This window comes from Ranitomeya imitator, chromosome 4 (assembly GCF_032444005.1).
Source record: "Ranitomeya imitator isolate aRanImi1 chromosome 4, aRanImi1.pri, whole genome shotgun sequence".
NCBI lineage: Eukaryota > Metazoa > Chordata > Amphibia > Anura > Dendrobatidae > Ranitomeya > Ranitomeya imitator.
The window spans coordinates 86,755,277-86,768,202 of record NC_091285.1 but is presented as its reverse complement, the minus strand read 5'-3'; the positions used below and the strand labels follow the sequence as shown (position 1 = coordinate 86,768,202).

Below are 12,926 nucleotides of genomic sequence, written 5' to 3'. Positions count from 1 at the left end.
TCACTCCCCTGTATATATACACTGCACAGTACCACTGCCCTGTATATATACACTGCACAGTACCACTGCCCTGTATATATACACTGCACTGTACCACTGCCCTGTATATATACACTGCACAGGACCACTGCCCTGTATATATACACTGCACAGTACCATCACTCCCCTGTATATATACACTGCACAGTACCACTGCCCTGTATATATACACTGCACAGGACCACTGCCCTGTATATATACACTGCACAGTACCACTCCCCTGTATATATACACTGCACAGGACCACTGCCCTGTATATACACTGCACTGTACCACTGCCCTGTATATATACACTGCACAGTACCACTGCCCTGTATATATACACTGCACAGTACCATCACTCCCCTGTATATATACACTGCACAGTACCTCTCCTCCTGTCCTGTATATATACACTGCACAGTACCATCACTCCCCTGTATATATACACTGCACAGTACCTCTCCTCCTATCCTGTAAATATACACTGCACAGTACCTCTCCCCTGTATATACACACTGCACAGGACCACTGCCCTGTATATATACACTGCACAGTACCATCACTCCCCTGTATATATACACTGCACAGTACCTCTCCTCCTATCCTGTATATATACACTGCACTGTACCATTGCCCTGTATATATACACTGCACAGTACCATCACTCCACTGTATATATACACTGCACAGTACCTCTCCTCCTATCCTGTATATATACACTGCACAGTACCATCACTCCCCTGTATCTATACACTGCACAGTACCACTCCTCCTGTATCTATACACTGCACAGTACCTCTCCTCCTATCCTGTATATATACACTGCACAGTACCATCACTCCCCTGTATATATACACTGCACAGTACCACTCCCCTGTATATATACACTGCACAGGACCACTGCCCTGTATATATACACTGCACAGTACCATCACTCCCCTGTATATATACACTGCACAGTACCTCTCCTCCTATCCTGTATATATACACTGCACAGTACCACTGCCCTGTATATATACACTGCACTGTACCACTGCCCTGTATATATACACTGCACAGTACCATCACTCCCCTGTATATATACACTGCACAGTACCTCTCCTCCTATCCTGTATATATACACTGCACAGTATCACTCCCCTGTATATATACACTGCACAGTACCTCTCCTCCTATCCTGTATATATACACTGCACAGTACCTCTCCCCTGTATATATACACTGCACAGTACCTCTCCTCCTATCCTGTATATATACACTGCACAGTACCTCTCCCCTGTATATACACACTGCACAGTACCACTGCCCTGTATATATACACTGCACACTACCATCACTCCCCTGTATCTATACACTGCACGGTACCACTCCTCCTGTATATATACACTGCACAGTACCTCTCCTATCCTGTATATATACACTGTAGAATTTGCAATAGCTGTCACTCATGCTAGAAGTGAAATCTGGCATTGTACTATACCTAGATTTCTCTGCCGTATCTGGGCATCATGAATCGTGGTATGTGTTCAAGGGGGGACTCACTGAGACTCTTGTGCCCGGGGCCCTCAAAAACCTGGAGCCAGCCCTGGGGGTGGGTCACCGGGCCGCGGCCGGCGCTGCAGCTGTTTAACGCTATTGACGTGCGGGCCCGCGCCCGCACATCAATAGTTAACAGCCGCCAGCCAATCTGAGGCTGGCAGCTGACGTCAGTCCCAGTGTGCATATCGCCGGCGTCTGACATCATTGTCAGTCGCCGGCGAGTGCACGTTTCAGCTGCGTGGAGAGAGCAGGAGCGCGGTCAGGAAAGCAGAACTTGTTTTTTTTTTTGCAGTCCCGATCATGTGATGGTAAAATTCACCGGCGAAACAATTAAAGTTCTACATCTGAGGTCTTATTCCTGCTGGGGGGTGGGGGGGTGGGGGGGGCGCCAAGCTCGGGAACAACCCGGGCGGCAAAAGCTCTAGCTACGCCTCTGACAGTAGGAGTCTGAAATTTGTGAAAGTTGTTATTCAAGTAATTTTTATGGATCTACAATAAGATGTTACTATGTAAGATGTGAAGTCCCCTATAAGTTCCTGAATGCTGGATCAAGTTCTATATTCTCATTATGATACAAGATTGAAAAATAGAGAATTCAGAACACAATACAACTTTACATACACAATCAAAAGTATTCCATCCTGGACTCTCTTTTTGCCATTTTTTTTATTTTTATTAACATAACAAATATAAATATTCATAAAGAATTTTAAGGTATTTATTAAATAGATATTGTTAGAAAAATTGATCATGTTATTAGTAGAGATGAGCAATGTTCGGGATTGAGGGGGGAGTCCATGGCAAGGCTGGTGGCTCAGTGGTTAGCACTGCATTGTTGTAGCACTGGAGTCTTGAGTTTGAATCCAACAAAGGACAACCTCTGCAAGGAGTGTTATGTTTTTAATGTCTGTATAGCACTGTTGAATTATTGGTGCTATATAAGTAAGTAACATAAATAAAATAAAATAATGTTCCGAGGGAAGAGAGGGAGAATATTTCATCTCAAAAGTTCGGGTCCTGTACAGGTTCAGTTATGGTAACAGAAACAAACTTGAAAATAGCGCACAAATCCCACAAAAAATATTGCCCTCTACATACTGGAAAATTTTTTGCAGGAATTGCATTTTTAAGCAAATCTTGCTTCGCATGGCCACGTGGCTTTTCACTCAAAACACAAGTAAAATAAAAGCATTAAGTATTTGTGGATTGGTGCAAAATTCAAATTTGCCTGTGAAAATGGATTTCCCTGGTAAATTCGATTCACAGTGAAGTTATTCACAAATTTAATCTAAATAGGATGTAAAAAAAAAAAAAACATATGGTCACTTCTCTGGCCCCTCCACTGCTCACAGTCACTCATGTGGTCCTTGTTGCATTTTCATTTCACCGCTGTAAGTGCTGCATCCCTGGGCCTGTTCACGCTAAGCCAGGACTTGCAGCTCTGATGAGGCCCAGGATGGTTCTGTGTGACTGCATGTAAGGTCACAGTGTCATGATGTCACAACATATGTCATGATCTTGTACATTTTTGACATTATAACAGAATGGGAGACATTATACCAAAAATGTGGACATTTTACCACAATGGGGACATTATCCCAGCATGGGAAACATTTTAACAGAATATACCAGGATGGGGGACATTACACCAGAATATACCAGGATGGGGGACATTACACCAGAATATACCAGGATGGGGGACATTACACCAGAATATACCAGGATGGGGGACATTACACCAGAATATACCAGGATGGGGGACATTACACCAGAATATACCAGGATGGGGGACATTACACCAGAATATACCAGGATGGGGGACATTATACCAGAATATACCAGGATGGGGGACATTACACCAGAATATACCAGGATGGGGGACATTACACCAGAATATACCAGGATGGGTGACATTACACCAGAATATACCAGGATGGGGGACATTACACCAGAATATACCAGGATGGGGGACATTACACCAGAATATACCAGGATGGGGGACATTACACCAGAATATACCAGGATGGGGGACATTACACCAGAATATACCAGGATGGGGGACATTACACCAGAATATACCAGGATGGGGGACATTACACCAGAATATACCAGGATGGGGGACATTACACCAGAATATACCAGGATGGGGGACATTACACCAGAATATACCAGGATGGGGGACATTACACCAGAATATACCAGGATGGGGGACATTATACCAGAATATACCAGGATGGGGGACATTACACCAGAATATACCAGGATGGGGGACATTACACCAGAATATACCAGGATGGGTGACATTACACCAGAATATACCAGGATGGGGGACATTACACCAGAATATACCAGGATGGGGGACATTACACCAGAATATACCAGGATGGGGGACATTACACCAGAATATACCAGGATGGGGGACATTACACCAGAATATACCAGGATGGGGGACATTACACCAGAATATACCAGAATGGGGGACATTACACCAGAATATACCAGGATGGGGGACATTACACCAGAATATACCAGGATGGGGGACATTACACCAGAATATACCAAGATGGGGGACATTACACCAGAATATACCAGAATGGGGGACATTACACCAGAATATACCAGAATGGGGGACATTACACCAGAATATACCAGGATGGGGGACATTACACCAGAATATACCAGGATGGAGGACATTACACCAGAATATACCAAGATGGGGGACATTACACCAGAATATACCAGAATGGGGGACATTACACCAGAATATACCAGGATGGGGGACATTATACCAGAATATACCAGGATGGGGGACATTATACCAGAATATACCAGGATGGAGGACATTATACCAGAATACACCAAATTTTGCACCGGTGCCATGAGACTCTAGTTACGCCACTACACGTCACTATTATATTAGATATAGTCACAAACACCAATCAAGAATTGGATGCATATTGCAAATATGTCACTTATTAGATACATGTGTGGTGTGAAACGTAGCACAGCCGTGTGAACTGGTTCACAAGTAGGTTCCCAGGCTAAGGAACATACAAATAAAACTTGGCATTCAACTTAGCAAGAATATCCAAAGAAGACATTTGCTGCAGTCCATCCAAAAATTGACAAGAGACTTTTCGATCTTATATGGACCTTCGCCAGTCTAGGAGTCATGCAAGAAAAAGTAACAGTAAAGCAAAATCTGAAGTGTACATCAATATAATGTCAAAAGAAACAAAAAAAACATAGGAATAGACAAAACAACGAGGACCTCCTCATATTCTAAGGCAAGAAGCCGTGCCGGAAGTGGTAGTCAAGGGTAAAGGGGAATAAGGAGGAGAGGTACCTACCCGACTGCATAAGAGGAGGATGTATATAATAGGTAGGTATATAGGAAGTTATAGCTGCAAGCCTGCAATGTATAGTAGAAGGGAAGTATAAAGGTCCATACAAATGGGATTAAATACCGGCGTGGATCATACCTGTAAAGGTTAACTAGTGGATATAGTTTAACGCAGGTCCTATATAGGGTCCCAAATAGAAAGAACTGTAAGAAACAGGGGGAAGGAAAAGTAAGGACCACATAAATATCCTAGAGGATATATAACCCAGGAGAATAGGAGAAATGGTGAATAATTCTATGGTGGATATATAGCCCAAAAATGTTGCATGAACTTTAGGTAGCTAAAGGGCATAAGCCACCATGAATATGTGTCCAATTTCTGACAGTGTGATGTCTATGTCACACGATGAACAAATAAACATAAGGGAAAAGGTTGTCCCAGAGTCTATGCTACATTGGTGACAGTGGAGCATTGTCACATTGGTAGTAGTGGGGTAAGAGATATTGGTGGTAGTAAAAAAATATATATAAAAATATATTTAGAAAAGATATTTACTGTAGTATAACCATAGTCCTGCTTGCACCAATGCAACTTCCACCGCTAGTTGGATACTGCAGTAGTGGCTAGAGCTACTAAAATAAGAAAGAGGCAGGACTTAGCTCCGTGCCTACTGAAAGTGCGCAACCGGAAGAGACGTTTTCGTTCCACCGCCGGGAACTGCTTGCGTTCCACAGCGTACTAGGTATAGAAAAAGGGGGCTAAAGACGTGAATTTCTAAATAACTAAGGAAAAAAGGTGGCGGACAGGTTGATAGGTGTGACAGGTACTGAGTGGAGGAGAATTTAATGTAGATAAAAAAAAAATAATAAAAAATAAATAAAATGCGTAGGTACGGGAGACTGATGGGAATAGAGTTGAACAAAAGTGGGGAACACAGGCGAAATGGGTATAAAAAGGGCAAAGATAAAAAAAAAATATTTTTACACTTTTCAATATATATATATATATTTATTTATTTATTTTACATTGTGTCAGGATGGGACATCACTGCATTACATCAGATTGCTGATCTGATACTCGGATCTGACAGGCAGGGAAGGAAGCATGTCAGCGACTGCTCTCAGCAGGCACTCACAAGCCACCTTCCCTGCAGGACCCGGAGGACCCCACGGCCATCTTGAGGCTTGATGGAAGCACGCAGGGAACGGATTCCCTGCACGATGATCCTCTATGCCTCTGTCACTACTGATAGCAGCATCAGAGGGGTTAAATGTCCGTGATCGGTGCCAGCACCGATTGTGGGCGTTGCTGCGGGGTGTCAACTCTCACAGAGCTGACAGCTGCATGTGATCGCCGCAGCACTCAGCACGAGGCCACGCTGTACATATACTGCTGTTTGTGGGAACACAGCTCCTGCAGAGCAGGATATGTACGGCGCATGTCGGGAAGGGGTTAAAGTATCCAAGAAGCAGAACCAATTCCAGAACAACAGAAACTGAAACTAGACTATTGAACAGACAAGGCAGTGATGAGATTAGGATCAATTCAAAGTCAATAGTAATGGACAGAAAGGATTTTTCTTCAAAGATGAGCAAATACAACCTCTGGCAAAAATTATGTAATCACCGGCCTTGGAGGATGTTCATTCAGTTGTTTAACCCCTTCCCGGCCTGTGACACCACGTAGGCGTCATGAAAGTCGGTGCCAATCCGACCTGGGACGCCTATGTGGCGTCATGGAGGGATCGCGTCCCTGCAGATCGGGTGAAAGGGTTAACTCCAATGTCACCCGATCTGCAGGGACAGGGGGAGTGCTACTTCAGCCCAGGGGGGGGGGGTGGCTTCACCCCCCCGTGGCTACGATCGCTCTGATTGGCTCTTGAAAGTGAAACTGCCAATCAGAGCAATTTGTAATATTTCACCTATGAAAACTAGTGAAATATTACAATCCAGCCATGGCCGATGCTGCAATATCATTGGCCATGGCTGGAAACCCTGATCTGCCCCCCACCGTCACCGATCTCCTCCCCAGTCCTCCGTCCTGTGCTCCGCTTCCCTCCGTCGTCCTGTCTGCTGCCCCATCCTCCTGTCTGCTACCCCGTGCTCCGATACTACCCCCTCATACTTACCAAGCCTCCCGGTGTCCGTCCGTCTTCTCCATGGGCGCGGCCATCTTCCAAAACGCATACGCATGCGCCCGCCGAATCTGCCGGCCGGCAGATTAATTCCAGGTACATTTTGATCACTGTGATAAAACCTATCACAGTGATCAAAATAAAAAAAATAGTAAATGAAACACCCCCCCCCCTTTATCACCCCCATAGGTAGGGACAATAATAAAATAAAGAAAATATAAAAAAAAATTCCCACTAGGGTTAGGGTTAGAACTAGGGTTAGGGCAGTGTTATGATCTGGTGATTAGGGAGCGACATGCGTCTAGCTCTCAGCAGGTGGCAACTATACTGACCGCAGTCCCTAAGCTCAACACAACACTAGAAGTAGCCGTGGAATGCTCCTGTCACTCCCTAGGCATCTCGTCACAGCCTAAGAGCTAACTACCCCTAAAGATAGAAGCAGGAAAACTATCTTGCTTCAGAGAAAATCCCCAAAGGATAGATTAGCCCCCCACAAATACTGACTGTGAGAGGAGAAGGAAATGACATACGTAGTATGAAACAAGATTTAGCACAGGAGGCCACTTCTAGCTAAATAGAAATAGTACAGAACAGAACAGAACGCTGTGCGGTCAGTAAAAAAAAACTAGAAAAAGTCCACCGCAGAGAAATGCAAAAATCTCCACACCTGACTAAAGGTGTGGAGGGCAAACTCTGCTGCCCAGAGCTTCCAGCTTAACTGAATAGATCCATACTGAAAAGCTGGACAAATGAACAAAAACAAAGAAAGTGCTGAATAACAAAGTCCACAACAAGAGAACCGCAAAAGGACAAGCAAGGACTTAGCTTTGATGAACTGGTCAGAGTGTCAGGAAAGTCCTAAGAGCAATGACTCCAGGCAGGAACAATTGACAACTGGCATTGAATGAGGGATAAGGCCAGACTAATATAGCCGAGCCAGAAAGACGATCAGTGAAAACAGCTGCTGAAACTAAATCCAAGAAGCAGCCATACCACTCAAAACCACAGGAGGGAGCCAAAGAGCAGAACTCACAAAAATGCTACTTACAACCACCGGAGGGAGCCCAAGAGCGGAATTCACAACAGGGCAGGGTTAGGGTTAGAACTAGGGTTAGGGTTAGAACTAGGGTTAGGGTTAGAATTAGGCTATGTGCACACGGTGCGGATTTGGCGGCCAATCCGCTGCGGATTCGTAGCAATTTTCCATCAGGTTTACAGTACCATGTAAACCTATGGAAAACCAAATCCGCTGTGCCCATGGTGCAGAAAATACAGCGCGGAAACGCTGCATTGTATTTTCCGCAGCATGTCAATTCTTTGTGCGGATTCCGCAGCGTTTTACACCTGTTCCTCAATAGGAATCCGCAGGTGAAATCCGCACAAAAAACACTGGAAATCCGAGGTAAATCTGCAGGTAAAACGCAGTGCCTTTTACCTGCGGATTTTTCAAAAATGGTGCGGAAAAATCTCACACGAATCCACAACGTGGGCACATAGCCTTAAGGTTAGGGTTGGAATTAGGGATAGGGTAGGAAATAGGGTTAAGATTAGGCTTGTGGTTAGCATTATGGTTAGGGTTAGGGTGTGTTGGGGTTAAAGTTATGGTTAGAGTTGGGATTATGGTTAGGATTAGGGTTAGGATTGGGATTAGGGTTACGGATATGTTGGGGTTAGGGTTGGGGTTGTGATTAGAGTTATGGCTACAGTTGGGATTAGGGCTAGGGGTGTGTTGGGGTTAGTGTTGGTGTTAGAATTGAGGGGTTTCCACTGTTTAGGCACATCAGGGGTCTCCAAACGCAACATGGCGCCACCATTGATTCCAGCCAATCTTGCGTTCAAAAAGTCAAATGGTGCTCCTTCCCTTCCAAGCCCTGACGTGGGCCCAAACAGTGGTTTACCCCCACATATGTGGTACAGCATACTCAGGACAAACTGGGCAACAAATATTGGGATCCAATTTCTCCTGTTACCCTTGCAAAAAATAAAAAAATTGCTTGCTAAAACATAATTTTTGAGAAAAGAAAAAATATTTTTTATTTTCACGGCTCTGCGTTATAAACTTCTGTGAAGCACTTGGGGGTTCAAAGTGCTCACCACACATCTAGATAAGTTCCTTGGGGGGTCTAGTTTCCAAAATGGGGTCATTTGTGGGGAGTTTCTACTGTTTAGGCACATCAGGGGCTCTGCAAACACAAAATGACGCCCGCAGACTATTCCATCAAAGTCTGCATTTCAAAACGTCACTACTTCCCTTCTGAGCCCTGACGTGTGCCCAAAGAGTGGTTTACCCCCACATATGGGGTACCAGCATACTCTGGACAAACTATGCAGCAACTATTGGGGTCCAATTTCTCCTGTTATCCTTGTGAAAATAAAAAATTGCTTATTAAAACAATTTTTGAGGAAAGAAAAATGATTTTTTATTTTCACGGCTCTTCGTTGTAAACTTCTATGAAGCACTTGGGGGTTCAAAGTGCTCACCACATATCTAGATAAGATCCTTGGGGGGTCTAGTTTCCAAAATGGGGTCACTTGTGGGGGAGTTTCTATTGTTTAGGCACATCAGGGGCTCTGCAAACATAACATGATGCCCGCAGACCATTCCATCAAAGTCTGCATTCCAAAACATCACTACTTCCCTTCCGAGCCCCGACGTGTGTCCAAACAATGGTTCCGCCCCACATATGGGGTATCAGCGTACTCAGGACAAACTGGACAACAACTTTTGGGGTCGAATTTCTCCTGTCACTCTTGTGAAAATATAAAATTGCAGGTTAAAAAATAATTTTTGAGGAAAGAAAAATTATTTTTTATTTTCCCGACTCTGCGTTATAAACTTCTGTGAAGCACTTGGGAGTTTAAAGTGGTCACCGCACATCTAGATTAGTTCCATGGGAGGTCTAGTTTCCAAAATGGGGTCACTTGTGGGGGAGCTCCAATGTTTAGGCATACAGGGGCTCTCCAAACACGACATGGTGTCCGCTAATGATTGGAGCTAATTTTTCATTCAAAGTCAAATGGCGCTTCTTCCCTTCCGAGCCCTGCCATGTGCCCAAACAGTGGTTTACCCCCAAATGTGAGGTATCAGTGTACTCAGGAGAAATTGCCCAATAAATTTTAGGATCCATTTTATCCTGCTGCCCATGTGTAAATGAAAAAATTGAGGCTAAAAAATGTTTTTGTGAAAAAAAGTACTTTTTCATTTTTATGGATCAATTTGTGAAGCACCTTGGGGTTCAAAGTGCTCACTATGCATCTAGACAAGCTCTTTGGGGGGTCTAGTTTCCAAAATGGGGTCACTTGTGGGGAAGCTCCAATGTTTAGGCACACAGGGGCCCTCCAAATGCGACATGGTCTCTGCTAAAGATTAGAGCCAATTTTTCATTGACAAAGTCAAATGGCGCTCTGTTATGACCTGGTGGTCAGGACAATAATGGACCTGGTGGTTAAGAGCACACGGAATGACCTGATAGTTACTGATAATATAGGACGAGCTCTGGGACGTGGGAACTCTGCTGACCGCAATCCCTAATCCTATCAACCACACTAGAAATAGCCGTGGATTGCTCCTAACGCTCCCTATGCAACTCGGCACAGGCTAAAGAACTAGCTAGCCCTAAAGATAGAAAAATAAAGCCTACCTTGCCTCAGAGAAATTCCCCAAAGGAAAAGGCAGCCCCCCACATATAATGACTGTGAGTAAAGATGAAAATACAAACACAGCGATGAAATAGATTAAGCAAAGTGAGGCCCGACTTACTGAACAGACTGAGGATAGGAAAGGTAGCTTTGCGGTCAGCACAAAAACCTACAAAAAGACCACGCAGAGGGCGCAAAAAGACCCTCCGCACCGACTCACGGTGCGTAGGCGCTCCCTCTGCGTCCCAGAGCTTCCAGCAAGCAAGACAACAATCAAAATAGCAAGCTGGACAGAAAAATAGCAAACCAGAGAAAAACAAGCAGTCACATAGCTTCTGCTGGGAAGACAGGTCACAAGAACGATCCAGTATTGAACTAGACCAATACTGGAACATTGACAGGTGGCATGGAGCAAAGATCTAAGTGGAGTTAAATAGAGCAGCCAGCTAACGAATTAACCTCGTCACCTGTGGAAGGAAACTCAGAAACACCCACAGCCACCAGAGAAAGTCCATGGACAGAACCAGCCGAAGTACCATTCATGACCACAGGAGGGAGCCCGACAACAGAATTCACAACAGAACCCTCCCCTTGAGGAGGGGTCACCGAACCCTCACCAGAGCCCCCAGGCCGACCAGGAAGAGCCAAATGAAAGGCATGAACCAGATCGGCAGCATGAACATCAGAGGCAAAAACCCAGGAATTATCTTCCTGACCATAACCCTTCCACTTGACCAGGTACTGGAGTTTCCATCTCGAAACACGAGAATCCAAAATCTTCACCACATACTCCAACTCCCCCTCAACCAACACCGGGGCAGGAGGATCAATGGATGGAACCACAGGCGCCACGTACGTCCGCAACAACGACCTATGGAACACATTATGGATGGCAAAAGAAGCAGGAAGGGCCAAACGAAATGACACAGGATTAATAACCTCAGAAATCGTATACGGACCAATGAAACGAGGCTTAAACTTAGGAGAGGAAACCTTCATAGGAACATAACGAGACGAAAACCAAACCAAATCCCCAACACGAAGTCGGGGACCCACACAGCGCCGGCGGTTAGCGAAACGTTGAGCCTACTCCTGGGACAATGTCAAATCGTCCACCACATGAGTCCAAATCTGCTGCAACCTATCCACCACAGTATCTACACCACGACAGTCCGAAGACTCAACCTGCCCTGAAGAGAAACGTGGATGGAAACCAGAATTGCAGAAAAACGGCGAAACCAAAGTAGCCGAGCTGGCCCGATTATTAAGGGTGAACTCAGCCAACGGCAAAAAGGACACCCAATCATCCTGATCAGCAGAAACAAAGCATCTCAGATATGTTTCCAAAGTCTGATTAGTTCGTTCGGTTTGGCCATTTGTCTGAGGATGGAAAGCCGAGGAAAAAGACAAATCAATGCCCATCCTTACACAAAAGGATCGCCAAAACCTCGAAACAAACTGGGAACCTCTGTCAGAAACGATGTTCTCCGGGATACCATGTAAACGAACCACATGCTGGAAAAATAATGGCACCAAATCAGAGGAGGAAGGCAATTTAGACAAAGGTACCAAATGGACCATCTTAGAAAAGCGATCACAAACCACCCAAATGACCGACATCTTTTGAGAGACGGGGAGATCCGAAATAAAATCCATAGAAATATGCGTCCAGGGCCTCTTCGGGACCGGCAAGGGCAAAAGCAACCCACTGGCACGAGAACAGCAGGGCTTAGCCCGAGCACAAGTCCCACAGGACTGCACAAAAGAACGCACATCCTGTGACAAAGACGGCCACCAAAAGGATCTAGCCACCAAATCTCTGGTACCAAAGATTCCAGGATGCCCAGCCAACACTGAACAATGAATCTCAGAGATAACTCTACTAGTCCATCTATCAGGGACAAACAGTTTCTCTGCTGGGCAATGGTCAGGTCTATCAGCCTGAAATTTTTGCAGCACCCGCCGCAAATCAGGGGAGATGGCAGACAAAATTACCCCCTCTTTGAGAATACCCGCCGGCTCAGGAACACCCGGAGAGTCAGGCACAAAACTCCTTGACAGGGCATCAGCCTTCACATTCTTAGAGCCCGGAAAGTACGAAACCACAAAATCAAAACGGGAGAAAAATAACGACCATCGAGCCTGTCTCGGATTCAACCGTTTGGCCGACTCAAGATAAGTCAAATTCTTGTGATCTGTCAAGACCACCACGCGATGCTTGGCTCCTTCAAGCCAATGACGCCACTCCT

The 12,926-nt window shown here is 45.1% G+C and overlaps 1 protein-coding gene across 1 annotated transcript in view; it reads right to left on the bottom strand.

The window, feature by feature from the left end:
- LOC138675535 (A disintegrin and metalloproteinase with thrombospondin motifs 2-like) overlaps positions 1–12,926 on the bottom strand; it is a 705,150-nt gene that overhangs the window by 354,786 nt on the left and 337,438 nt on the right. The window lies entirely within an intron of this gene.